Source organism: Stenella coeruleoalba, assembly GCF_951394435.1.
Source record: "Stenella coeruleoalba genome assembly, chromosome: 14".
In the NCBI taxonomy this organism is placed as follows: Eukaryota; Metazoa; Chordata; class Mammalia; order Artiodactyla; family Delphinidae; genus Stenella; species Stenella coeruleoalba.
In genome coordinates this window covers 3,857,517-3,871,592 of record NC_137160.1, presented here as the reverse complement: position 1 = coordinate 3,871,592, position 14,076 = coordinate 3,857,517, and the positions used below count along the sequence as shown (strand labels likewise).

The 14,076-nt window shown below is 46.3% G+C and overlaps 1 pseudogene across 1 annotated transcript; it reads left to right on the top strand.

The window, feature by feature from the left end:
• The first annotated feature begins 2,989 nt into the window (after positions 1 to 2,989).
• Positions 2,990 to 8,466, top strand: LOC307196961 (frataxin, mitochondrial-like; annotated as a pseudogene). The gene is made up of 2 exons: positions 2,990 to 3,093; positions 7,828 to 8,466. The product of its transcript is annotated as a frataxin, mitochondrial-like (transcript).
• Positions 8,467 to 14,076: the final 5,610 nt, after the last annotated feature.

Below are 14,076 nucleotides of genomic sequence, written 5' to 3'. Positions count from 1 at the left end.
CAGTTCAGCAAGGTCACCTGGGATGGCCTCTGACGGATAGCTGACGACACCTGGGTGAAGGTCACGTGATGGGCACACAGCGAGACCTGGGGACGGTTCTACAGTCTCTGTGACCCCAAGTGTGTGGGGCGCCACTGAGCCCAGGTCACCTCCAAGAGGGCTCAGGACGAGGTGCTTGGAAAGGCAGAGTGTGCTTCCCACTGACTCCGTGTTCGTTTCTATAGCAGAGCGCACAGCATCTCTAAGAGTCAGGTTACCGCGTGTTCTGCTCTCAGAAGCCAAGGTGTGAGGGAGGAGAAGGCTGGAGGCACCCGTGTGGAGAAGTCCGGCTCAGAGAAGGAATTACAGCTCGAGGATCAGACAAGTCACAGGATCCTGCCCAGGGCAAACGTCCTTTGTAACAGAGGAGCTGAGGCTCAAAGTAACACCGGGGGGATCCAATGTGATCTGTCCGCTTCACCCGCGGGAACGTTACATTTTGTGAAAAACGTACTTACTGCGAATGTGTGATGTCATTTACTTAACAAGAAAGAAAGTTCATCTTTTGTTGATGAACTCTTACTGCTTGGAGGGAAATACTAGAATATCTTACCCTGGGCTCCAAAATAGCTGTGATCCTTGAAAGAATTTCCCTCCCCTGTTTCTGTTCCTCTGTGGTATTTCCACATCTAGCATAAAAGAAAAATCCAATAGCATTGAAGTTAAATAACGCATTTTTCCCTCCCAGAACCAATAAATCTGTTTAAAGATGCATTGCTACTTTTCTTGAGGGATAATTTAGACTAGTATCAAAGAAGGAAAATCAATAGTTTTTTTCTATTACAAATAATTGTGTGTTTGACTCTTTTCCGCTTTTTCTTTTTTATTTATTTTGGTTTCAAAATATTTCTACTGAGCCTGCCTCACGTTTTAAGTCTAGACCAGCATGAGTTTCTATGAGACAATGTCTACCAGCGGATCAGACCCTGCTCTCTCCTGGGCTTGGTGAGGTTCCCACACATGGTATCAGGGGAAAGGCGAGCAGACCCAGGGGTTCGTGGGAAGAGCTTTGAGTTTAGTTGTAAAGAACAGAGCGTGCTCTTGGGGGCGCACACACCCCCATGGGCACGCAGCACAGAGCCCCACCCACCTGGCTGATTACCTGTGGCCCCATGGGCATATGAGCAGTGTTTATCCTTTGGACCCAGGTTTGAAATTGTCAACTAGAAAATTGCTCCCTGTGTAAACTTTGGCCTGGCCGGCACAATCCAGAGTCCGTCTTTAAGTAACAAGACGTGACCAGATGTTACCTGAGAATATCCAGTGCGCGATCCCAGTACCCAGAAGAGTATCTGGTTTGCAGTACCTCCTGGTGTTCTTTATTTTCAGACATTTTTATTAGAGAAAAGGGATGACTTGCCAGGAGCCCACAACACACGGGTTGAATGAGAGAGGGGTTTATGAGACTGACTTCAGCTATTCACCATTCAGCCACAGCAGTAAGGTCTAAGGATCTGACGTCAGGCACAGAAGGGAGGAGACAAACCTCGACCACAGATCTGCGATGCTCAGGTGAATAGGAGCGTCCAGAGGAGACTGAGGCCAGATCTACAGGGGCAGGTGGAAAGGCTTTCTTGAGGAGGTGACAGCTGAGCTGAGCCCCACAAGGACGATGCACGTTGGTTAAGTGGAAGAAAGTTGAGGGGGGCATGGTGAGGCCATCTCACAAAAGAGCTGAAGGGCAAAGGCAAGGAGTGTAAAGCAGCAGGGCTCCTGGGGAGGTGGGGGGCAGCAACCCAGTGCTGCAGACTGGGTTACTGCTGGCAGCCATCCCCCCTTCCCTCCCCCTCTGCAGGCACAGTGTACTTCCCCACATCATGGACGCTGGGTTTGGTCCTGTGACTTGCTCTGGTCAATAAGTATCAGCCATGAAAGGAGCAGGTGCCACGCGGTGACGGTGCCTTCAGTCTGGGCCCCAGAACACACACAAATGGAGCAGACTTAAACCCCAACTACAGTCTGCAGCCCACATGCCGGCTAAGCCCATCTTAACCCACTGGAGCCAAATCAGACTCATCCTGCAGACCCGGGCACCTGGGGATGGTCGTTACGTGACATTATTAAGGCAATAGCTGACCCTTACATTCAGCAAGGCTGAAACATGGGGTGAAGATCAGGAGACACAGGGCCAGAGGTGTAAGCAGGGCTCCTCGTGGACAGTCTTGTGCTATATTAAGGTGTTTAGCCTTTACCACTGACACATTCAGGGAGACGGGGATCTGGTTTGCATTTTAGGAAGAGAATTATGGCAGCAATGTGGCAATCGGCCTGTGGATGTGTGACTCAGAAGCTGTGTGATAATTAATTATAAGAGCTGACATCTACTGGACCCTTCCTATCTACCAGGAACCACGCTAAGTACTTTACCTCTTTCATCTTAGTTAATCCTCAAAGCAACCATACAAGCGCTCAGATCACTTCTGTTCTACAAATGATGTATCTGTTTGCTAGATACCCTGAACTCTTAACTGTGAAATCGATCTGTTTATTGCAAAGTTAAGGTAAAAACAGGTCTGAATTATGCCAGTGTGGTGGGAGGGGAGGGGAGTATGATCTAAGAAATTACAAGGAGAATCAGCAGGATATGCTCAGTGATTACATGTGGGATGTGAAGGAAGACTCTAGCATTTCCAGTTTAGGGAATGGAGCAGAAGACAGGGATTTGCACCAAAGAAGAGAATGAGGAAGAGAAATAGGGTGTGTGAGGATGGCTTTGGGACGTCTTTCTGAAGGGACACAGTGAGCTGCTGACAGTACAGGTGTGGAGGCCAAGCGAGGGGCTGAACTGAAGATGTGGTGCTGAAAGCACCAGCGCATCACTCCTGGGAGGGGCACGTGCCCTGAGAGAGGCGGCAGGATGGGGAGCGAAGACAACCAAAACCAGACCCCAGGGACACCGGTGTGAGAGGCAAGGGCAGACACAGAGAAGGCAGACAAAGACGATCTGACCATGACGCCTCAGTGCGGCTCCCTCGACATTGATAATGACATTGATAGTGAAGGTTGTGCCTGCGTGGGGAGCAGAGGGGCATGGGAAATCTCTGTGCCTTTCTCGTAATTTTGCCGAGAACCTAAAACCTCTCTATTACCTATTAAAAACAAAGAAACACATACATAAATAAACTTTTAAAAATATGACCTGAGATGCAGGGGGAAACCCAAGAGAGCACAGTTCCTCAGCCAGACAACAGGCAAAGAGCAGCAAAGATGCTTTTTAGGGGGCACAGCTGGGGCTGCCAGCTGCTGTCGGCTTGGAGAAGAGTCTAGCAACGTGTAGGGAGAGAAGATTGAGTGCAGGCGGTAGGGGAACGACTGGGGGAAGCGGAAGGCCAAAAGAAGCAGAAAAAATATTGATAGGTTTGATTCCATCCATATTTTTTTTTTTTTTTTTTTTTTTGCGGTACGCGGGCCTCTCACTGCTGTGGCCTCTCCCGTTGCGGAGCACAGGCTCCAGACGCGCAGGCTCAGCGGCCATGGCTCACGGGCCCAGCCGCTCCGCGGCATGTGGGATCCTCCCGGACCAGGGCACGAACCCGCGTCCCCTGCATCGGCAGGCGGACTCTCAACCACTGCGCCACCAGGGAAGCCCCCCATCCATATTTTTTAAAATCACTTCCATAAACAAGAAATGGAAAGACAAATGAGAAGCTGGCAAAGGTATTCCTGACGAACTAGAATTAATAGTAATGACGCATAAAGAGTTTTTTCTTTTAATGAGCAAATAAGGACACTAGAAACAGGTTAGATGGAAGGTGAGAAAACACAACAGGACAGACTGTTTTCGTAAAGGGAGACGCAGCAATGGCAAAGGCAAATGCAGTCACATAGTTGGCCTCAAACTAAAATGCAAACATTTTCGCTCATTGGGTTGGCTGTGAATTAGCAAGAATAGGGGCACATGGATCCTCTCCCACACTGCTCTTTGTAGTACATGTCGATTCAACCATCTTTGGAAACAATTCAACAGTTATGCTTCAAGAGCCTCCAGATATGTGCGTGTCACTTGGTGCAGTGTTTTGAATCTGTGTTAATTCCACATCAGTAAAGAACGTACATGAGAGCTGGTGGTCCAAGAAGCTCTCACAGAACAAGAAAATCTAAACCCCTGGACTGAGCACCAGTGAGGATAGGACCACGTACCTTTTGGCATGTCCAGAAAGTGGGATACCAAAAGGCCATTTAAAAATCATGTTTTTGACATGGGAAGAGGTTCATGATTTACCGTTAAGGAGAAACAGCAGAATAGAAAAGTGTGATCCTAGTTTTCCTTTTTTTAAGTGCACATATGAAAAAAATGCACGTGAATGATGAGTTATTGCCAAGTCGTAGGATTACATGCGATTTTTATTTCCTCTGTATGCTTGCCTAGATCTTCCAAATATTCTGCAGTGAATGTGTATTATTTTTGTATTTAGAAAAAGGAAAACAATAAATGGTATTATTTTCCAAAAGAAATAACAATGAATAGTTGATGGGGAAGGATTCCAAGTCGCTTGGTTTTGTGAAGGGAAGGGTTAAGATGAATCCGAGCAAAGATGACAAGGCAGAGGGAGGGTTTTAAAGAATGGCTGAATGTCCCAGGTGCAAAGACTTTAAGAAAACAGGCAGGAGGGAGGAAAAAATGAAGAGTCCAGGAAATAATTCATGGCACAGCATCTAAGATGGATAAAGAGAGGATAGAATCAGGAGCACGGCGAAGGGTTAGCCTGAACAGGAGAAAGGGTGGCTCCTCCTCTGAGAGGACAAAGGTGTGGGAAGTGCAAACAGACATTTGTTCGATTGTTCGTTTGTAGACAAGTGGCAACTGGGGTGTGTTCTGGATGGTGGCAGAAGTGACTACCGGGTGAGGGTGGTCCAGTTTGACCCACTGTTGTCATCACAGAACCGGAAGCCCGGGGGTTCATACTACATCTGCCTACGTTGAGGTGGCCACGGCCGGCTGCAAGGCAGGTTGGGAGATGTAATCGTCACATGCCCAGAAATGTTCCCTGTTCCATGACCGAGGGAAGTGCAGAGAGTGGAGGCTGAGGGCCAATGAGCAGATTTGAAAAATGTTTCAGCTCGAAGCCCACAGGATTTGCTGGTGGGTTTGATACTGGAGTTTGAATGACAAAGAGGATGAAGAACAAAGTAGGTGTTTTAGGGGTGGTGGAAAGAAATACGGTCGGGGATCCAGAAAGAGATCTGAGTATATATTTTCCCAGCAGAGAATCAACTCTTTAGAAGGAATGACACTGATGTGCTCATGACTGTCGCCATAACAGGGTAGCAACACTAGATCCCTAGGGTCACAACCCGTGACACACCTGTTGCTTTCAGTCCAGCCTACAACCAGGGCTGTGCCCACAGGCATGGGTCTGGGGGACCCTGCTGACAGGTCAGCCACAAAGCCACAATCATGCCCTCCACTGTTGTTCTAATGAATCCCCGAATTGGTCCAATTTCTCGAAGCAAAGGGCACATCGATTCACAGGTGTGGACACAGTTCGTACCTGAGTTCTAAAAACTCCTTGTCTGATGGTTCTTTTTTTAAAATGTAATTTAACTTAATTTAATTTTATTCTATTCTATTTTATTTTTATTGAAGTAGAGTTGATTTACAATGTTTAAGGTGTACAGCAAAGTGACTCTATATATACCTATTCTTTTTCAGATTCTTTTCCATTATAGTTATTACAAGATATTGAACATAGTGCTATGGGGTAGGACTTTGCTGTTTATCTACTTTATATGTAGTAGTGTGTATCTGTTAATCCCAAACTCCTAACTTATTCCTCCCCACACTTTCCCCTTTGGTAACCACAAGTTTGTTTTCTTTTTCTTTTCTTTTTTTTTTTTGGCCGCACTGCACAGCTTGTGGGATCCCAGGTCCCCGACCAGGGATTGAACCCAGCCCATGGAATCCTAACAACTAGACCAGCAGGGAACTCCTGTAAGTTTGTTTTCTATGTCTGTGAATCTGTTTCTTTTTATAAGTAAGTTCATTTGTATCATATTTTAAATTCCACATGTAAGTGATATCACATGGTATTTGTCTTTCTCTGTCTGACTTACTTCATTTACTATGATAATCTCTAGGTCTATCCATGTTGCTGCAGATGGCATCATTTCATTTTTTATGGCTGAGTAATATTCCATTGTATATATGGACCACATCTTCTTTATCCATTCATCTGCAGATGGACACTTAGGTTGCTTCCATGCCCTGGCTACTGTACTGATGGTTCTTTTCTACTGGAAGACTTAGAGGGAGGAGCTACAGGAGTGTCATCGTTTGCCCGCAGCCCTTTCCGCCCTGGTTAAAAGTGAGTCACACACTCACATGTCCTTAGGTGCTTTCCTTTCTCAGAATTACGTGGTGATAGATGAGGGCTCAGGTCTGGTTTCGGCAGCCCCGGGGCAAAGACTGTGCACCCAGGTGCCATGACTACAGAGGAAGGAGCTCCCCCAAGGCCGTGCCAACACATTCAGGATGAAACCGGGGCCACTTAGGGGGGTGACGGGCTGCATGTGTCCCTCCCCTCACAACGCAGAGGGTTGCCCCAATTCCATCCCTGTCCTCTCTTTCAGGACCACAGTGACCTGCTAACAGGATGAGTGACATGAGGGACATTCATTCTGAGATGCGCTGAGACGTAAAGGCAAATCCTGGACCCTGCTTGGAAACATGACCACCGTCTCATTTCCCCCAAATGTTCACTTTTAGAAAGTGACATCTCATGACTAGCTTTAGCATTTGGGGATGAACGCTGAGATCTTAAAAGGCTTCCTAGAAAAGCGATGGATTTGTGTGGTAGCACAAATCAGGTCTAGATATCTCAGCAGGCAAGTGGGAGGGCTTGTGGACACTCCTCGTTTCGCTGGGGCGGGGGGTGAAACTGAATACGTAATTCTGTGCGGTGGGACATTCCAAGAAGGAGCCCAATGACGTGGAGACGTGTCCTTGCCCCAGTCATGGGATGAGGGTGATAATCGCCAGAATTACCACGTGAGCAGGTCACAAACACTAAAGGACACAGATCCTCATTTTCAGGGTCTTCCCAAAAGTCCTGATGAGAAAAGCCTCCTGGAAATGAAATACACTTTATACTGGCCGAAACACCGAATACTTTCCATCTACCTCATGGGAATATATGTTTTACAAGAGAGATGAATATTATCTCATAACCTGCCACAATACCTAATATCTATCACATTTCAAAATGAATACGATTAGTACCTAAATCTCAGCATTGGCAATTTTCCTCTCTCTCTGGAAAAGTTTTTTAATTGAAAGCATTTTAAGGGTTGAGAGAAAATGCACCATTTATTTCTGTTAGACACTCTAAGTGTATTTGGTTACTTGGGAATAAAGTAGTTCCCCCTTCAAAGGAAAAAAAAATCCTCTAGGCTTATGTGACAATTGTATTTGGTAGAACGATGAACTGGAGTTTCAGTGGCTGGAATTTACAGAATGAACGAGAGCACCATCTATAAAAGAAGATGCAGAATGAAATTCTCCAGTGACAGGAATTTCTTTTACAATTTTGGGAACAAAAGCATCATGTAGAAGAAAATCTACGTGGATGTGCTTTGCTATTCATATTGTTATATCCTTTCAGTGCTAGAAATCTTGAAATACTAATAAAATAAATTTCACCGTTAGCCATTAACTTCCTACATGAGAGCAACATTTCTGTTCAAGATTTAACCCCTGTTTTCTTTGATAAGGTTGGGCTGTTAGTACAGAATTACCCTAGATGCAAATGACAAATGAAGACAAGATCTGCAACAAACATGAAACTAAAGAGTTAACGTTCTGAGCACGTGGACGCTCGGACGCCCCGTGGCTGCCAGCCTCTTGCTCCGCTCGCTCGGCGCCGCCCAGCTCTGCCCAGGCCCGCGCCGGGGCCCCGCGGCCAACGAAGGACCCCCGCTGTACGGCTGCCGGGGCTGCACTCCGGGACCGCCGCGGCCCGCGCACGCAGCCAGCCCAGTCTGAACTTCCGCTGCCTCAACCAGACCCTGAATGTCAAAAAGCAGAGCGTCTGCTGGATGAACTTGAAGACAACGGGAGCTTTGGGTGACGCTGGCCCTCAGGACAATACCGCCTATGAAAGACTGGCCGAGGAGACGCTGGACTCCTTAGCAGAGTTTTTTGAAGACCTTGCAGACAAACCTTACACATTTGAAGGCGATGATGTCTCCTTTGGGAGTGGTGTTTTAGCAATTAAACTGCGCGGAGATCTAGGAACGTACGTGATCAACAAGCAAACCCCAAACAAGCAAATCTGGGTATCTTCACCATCCGGCGGCCCCAAGTGTTACAACTGGCCTGGGAAAAACTGGGTGTCCTCCCACGATGGTGTGTCCCTGCACGAGCTGCTGGCCACAGAGCTGACTCAAGCCTTAAAACCCGAACTGGGGACTTCCCCGGTGGCACAGTAGTTAAGAATCCACCTGCCGATGCAGGGTACACGGGTTCGAGCCCTGGTCCAGGAAGATCCCACATGCCGTGGAGCAGTTAAGCCCATGTGCATAACTACTGAGCCTGCGCTCTAGAGCCCATGAGCCACAACTACTGAAGCCCGTGAGCCACACTACTGAAGCACCTAGAGCCCATGCTCCACAACAAGGGAAGCCACCGCAATGAGAAGTCAGCGCACCGCAACGAAGAGTAACCCCTGCTTGATGCAACTAGAGAAAGCCCACACACAGCAACGAATACCCAACACAGTCAAAAATAAATAAATTAAAACTTAAAAAAAAAAAACAACCCACAGAAATCCCAAACTGGACTTATCTTCTCTGGCCTACCCTGGAAAAGGTACTTGCTGCCCAGACTAATGCTAAAGACATTAAACAAAGACCCCAGCTTTGTTCTGCAGCTGAATGGCTAGCTTTTTCCATTCATGCTTTTGAGGACAGTTGCGTGGTGTGTAACGGCTCTGTGAAAAGACTGTGTCACCTCCCGCCCTGCCGCTGGGTTCAGACTTTTAATTTCCATAGCTTTCTTTGGATTTATTGTCTGATTTCCTCCCTCACGTGATAGCCCTTATCTTTCGTAATGTCTGTATGCCCATACCTTTATATATAACCTCATGACAAAGAAAAAGAAGAAGGACAAATTCCAGGAGGAGAAATGAATTGGCTTCACTATTCATTCTTTGAAAGACTTACTACAAAAACGGCCTGAAGAGCGTCTGGCCAACCTTGCCATCCTGTCTCAAAATGAGACTCATTAAAGGGAAACCTAAAACGTTCCTACTCCCCTTGAAAGTGTAAACACTTCTAAGCCCTTTGGTATTGAAGCATCAGTGGCAACTCGGGAATTCTCAAACCAAAGACCATTTTCTCTTTGTGCTTTGTGACTGCCAGGGTGTGGCCCGCATGGGGTGACACAGGGAGATGTGGTGCTGTGTCTTCCATGTGTGCATACAGATGTACACACAGAGTTACACGTGTGTGTACATATATATTTTTTAAATTTAAGAATAAACTATTGCAACACTGGTCTGAGGATGCAAAAAATCCCCCAAAAGCCACCTGTGTAAGCTCATGGATATAGTACAATAAATGAGGTCACGGAGCTCAGGAGGTGCTTGGCAAACTGTGAAAGGCCACATAAATGAAAAGATGTTGGTGTTAATGAAAGGAACCCGCTCTTACACTTGGCCCAGCCCAAAAGTAGTTGTCTGTCTCTGGGCAAGTTTCTCCAACTCCCTAGACCTCTGTTTTCCCCTGTTAACAGAGAGGGTTAACCTAGATAGAATATAGTCGATTCCCAATTTAGACATTTAGTGTTCCTGTCAGGCAACTTAACAGGCCCACTTTAATTCCCTCCAGTAGAGGAGATGACCGTGAACAGTTTTTCTTAAGCTGTAGAGTAAGTATATGGTTTTGGGTTTTGCTTTACTTGAATTTCAGTTGAATTCACGTTCAAATAGTCATCCTTTATTGTTCCATTACCGTGCTAGGCCGGGGCTGTAGGCTGAACGTTAAGGTGTTAATCCTAACACCTCATAAATGAGATCAGTGCCCTTAGAAGAGAGACCCCAGAGAGCTCGCTCATCCCTTTCACCATGTGAGGACACAGCTAGGGGACGGCTGTCTATGAACCAGGAAGCAGGCCTTCACCAGACAACCAGTCTGCTGGGGCCTTGATCTTGGACTTCCCAGTCTCCAGAACGATGAGCAATAAATTTCTGTTTATAAGTCAAAAAAAAAGGAAAGAGTTAACATCCTAACTCTGTAGATAGCAGTCCGCAGAGAAAACATTTTTATTCCTTTTTTTTTTAAAGAGACATAAACAGATATTTAACTGAGGAAGAAAATAGAAATTTATCAATATGTAAACAAATCCATTTTTTTGGTATACAAAAACGAAAATTAATAGGACGTGCTGTTTAAACTTATCAAATTGGCAAAGATAAGTTCTCAGCGTGCTTGCAGGGGGGATGGGCACTGTCCCACTTTGCTGCGAGGGGCAGGTCACTGCTGCCCACCTGGAGATCTCGCTTGCTTGTGTGGTCAGAGCCCTGATTAACTGCACACCTGTGGATCCAGTAATCCCCCTTCTCAGGTACCCACTTCCTTTAGGTCTCTTGGCCACCCCATCAGGAGGAACTCTCTGCTCCATCTGCTGACACACAGCTTCCAGCCCTGTGGAAAGCACCTTCCACCAGCAACTATTCCTTAAAGACCCCGGAAAACCTGCACAAAAGCAAGTAAGAGCCACAGTTACAGTTACCATGGAGACCATAAAGCCTTCACCGTCTCCTGTGCTCAAGGGGCGTCTGGAGCTCTGCTCGCCACTCTTGGGCCTCACCTGCCGATGCGTCATCCACACCAGGCTTACGGTCTCCATGGGCTTCCAGCTCTGACCCTGAGGGGCACAGTGGCATCTGACTCTGGTGGCCCCTCTGTGTCTGGCATCTCCTGGAAGCCCTCCTGGAAACACTTTTCTCTTTTGACCACTGCCTTTCTCTTCTTGGAGGTCAGGGTCAAGTTGATGGGGTCAGGCAGACGGGCATCCTTCCCAGCCCCGTGGACTCCATTCCCAGAAATGCAACAGGGAAAACTTCTTCCTCCCTCTCATCCTCCACCCTGATCTCCTCCAGAAAACTGCTCTGGGGCCCTTGCCCACCTGGTCAGCAGGCTTGCCCACCTGAATCTGAATCTCAGTCCAGGCTCAGGCTCTGACGCCTGCCACGCAGGCCCCTGGTGGTTGGTTACAATGTCAGAAACAACAGATAAACCAAACGGCTGCCGTCATGGCACACGTGTATCCGTGTTCCTAATGCTGTATTTCCTTCTCTCTCCATCCTTCCGCATCTCCTTGCTCCCAGCTGCAGCTCTAGGGCTGATCTGAGGACCTTGCACATAATGAACGATTACTAGCCATCTGTTGACTAACCAGTGCATCCATGAGAAGGAGTGTTACACAGGATTAGGAGAGTGTTTTCAAATGACGTTTAATGATGCTCAAAATGAAATAAGTTTTAAAAGCAGAATAAATGGAAGCCACCTAAGTGTCCATCGACAGATGAATGGATAAAGAAGATGTGGCACATATATACAATGGAATATTACTCAGCTATAAAAAGGAATGAAATTGAATTATTTGTAGTGAGGTGGATGGACCTAGAGTCTGTCATACAGAGTGAAGTAAGTCAGGAAGAGAAAAACAAATACCATATGCTAACACATATATATGCAATCTAAAAAAAAAAAGGTTCTGAAGAACCTAAGGACAGGACAAGAATAAAGGTGCAGATGTAGAGAATGGACTTGAGGACATGGGGAGGGGGAAGGGTAAGCTGTGATGAAGTAAGAGAATGGCATGGACATATATACACTACCAAACGTAAAATAGATAGCTAGTGGGAAGCAGGTGCATAGCACAGGGAGGTCAGCTTGGTGCTTTGTGACCACCTAGAGGGGTGGGATAGGGAGGGTGAGAGGGAGACTCAAGAGGGAGGGGATATGGGGATATATGTGTATGTATAGCTGATTCACTTTGTTATAAAGCAGAAACTAATACACCATTGTAAAGCAATTATTCCCTAATAAAGATGTTAAAAAAATTATTAGTAAAAGCAGAATAAAAACTATGTCTGGTGTTATACTAATTTCATGAAGAAAACCAAAAGTTGGTACGTGTAATAAGGACTAGAAGAAAACATACCGAAACGTTAAAAGTAATTATGTGGGGCTTCCCTGGTGGCACAGTGGTTGAGAGTCCGCCTGCCGATGCAGGGGACATGGGTTCGTTCCCCGGTCCGGGAGGATCCCACATGCCGCTCAGCGGCTGGGCCCGTGAGCCATGGCCGCTGAGCCTGCGCGTCCGGAGCCTGTGCTCCGCAACGGGAGAGGCCACAGCAGTGAGAGGCCCGCGTACCGTAAAAAAAAAAAAAAAAAAAAGTAATTATGTGCACTCAATGAAATTACAGGTTTTTAAATTGTATTGTTTGTAATTTAACAAGATGTATTACATTTACAGTTAGAGAGAATTCCATAGATGTCTATATAAAGCACATCTATTTGTCAATAGAGTTTAAGGCATGTAGCTATGGTCACAGGTAAGTGGCAGACAAAGATCAGGTTATTCTTAGACAGTTTTCTTTCTTCTACAAGAGGTGCCTTGTTCTCACTGAATCAGCTTCAGTGCCTCTGGACTCTTTGCCAAATCGGACCACAGTGGGCCTATTGCGCTGTCTTTCGTCTGCCTAAATGCACCTGATTTGTAAAGATAATTTTACATTCCTTCCAGGTCAACACTATTAAATGATACTTTATTATGAAAGTCATTGTATTTGTGCCTCAGTTTATTTCATGTTGTTCTCCAGTGCCTGGTACAATGCCGGATAGTCAGAAGCTGGCATGAGGAAACCCTTTCTTGTCTTCCAGAGTTTACAATACGGGCAAAAGCACACACTAGAAATAGGCTTGTATATCAAAAGGGAGACATAATTTAGCTTACGATTCCTCCACCTCAGTGGCCTCTTTACATGATGTTTCCATGCCCATTATCTTATTATTTTTTGAGCTTTCCATAAAGTTATCCACACAACGTACATATCATTGTGATTTCATTCTCATCATAAACGGTTATATATTAATTTTGCATCAAATACTCCACACATGCTTTGTCATTCTAAGACTTCTTTTCCCATGATCTCTCAGATGGTTTTTCTTTGCTCCCTTTGTAATAAACCCCATGATGCTGACATCTGAAATGGGGCGAGGTCTCCCCCTCTTCATCTTTCTTCTTATTGAATCATTTTTTATTTCTTACTTTTTGAACTGGAATCTGTTCACCTTCCAAATGCCTCTGCCAATTTTTCTGGCTTCTGAAAAATTAATTTCAGCCGTTAGCATCATGTGAACAGAAAGGGTGTCTCTCCCACCTTGCACATCTTGACTCTCCCTTCTGGCACATAAATCCTGTCAATGCCATTGGCTGCTTCCCTCTCTCTCTCACTAGAGTCCCAACTCTTTATCTCTGTATGCAGTTGCTTCTTTCCACCGGCAGCCCTAGAGATGGAGAGGAAAACGTTACAGCTAAGAGCCCACGGGCTGGTTAAGTCATCTTCTGCTAACTAGCTGCATAACCTCAACCACAGGGAGGCGGAATAAGAACCCTCAGCCTGCAAACCTTTCCTCCGATAAAGGAAAGGCTTGCCGCCTACGGAGAGACTGTAACGTGTTCCCTGTCTTCTGGTCCCCCCTTTATTCTTAGCTACTTGTGTACCCACTGCATTCTTTGTTCATCCACTCACTTGCTCAGCCCCTCTGCAAACATCTCTTGAACCAGGGATTATGGAGGGCACAGATACAGTGGAGAAGGCAGGCTGTACACATAGGCGAGCACAGCCCACGGTGACAAATGCTCTAATGGAGTTGTTCTCAGCAGGCTGTGGGGCACAGGACGGAAGAAGGAGGTAATGGCTGAGCTGGATGGGGCCTTAGAGGGATGGGTAGGAGTTCACCATCAGAGAGTAGAAGTGTGTCCTGGTCAAGGAAAGTGTATGTACAAGTCATGCATGAGGGAAGTAG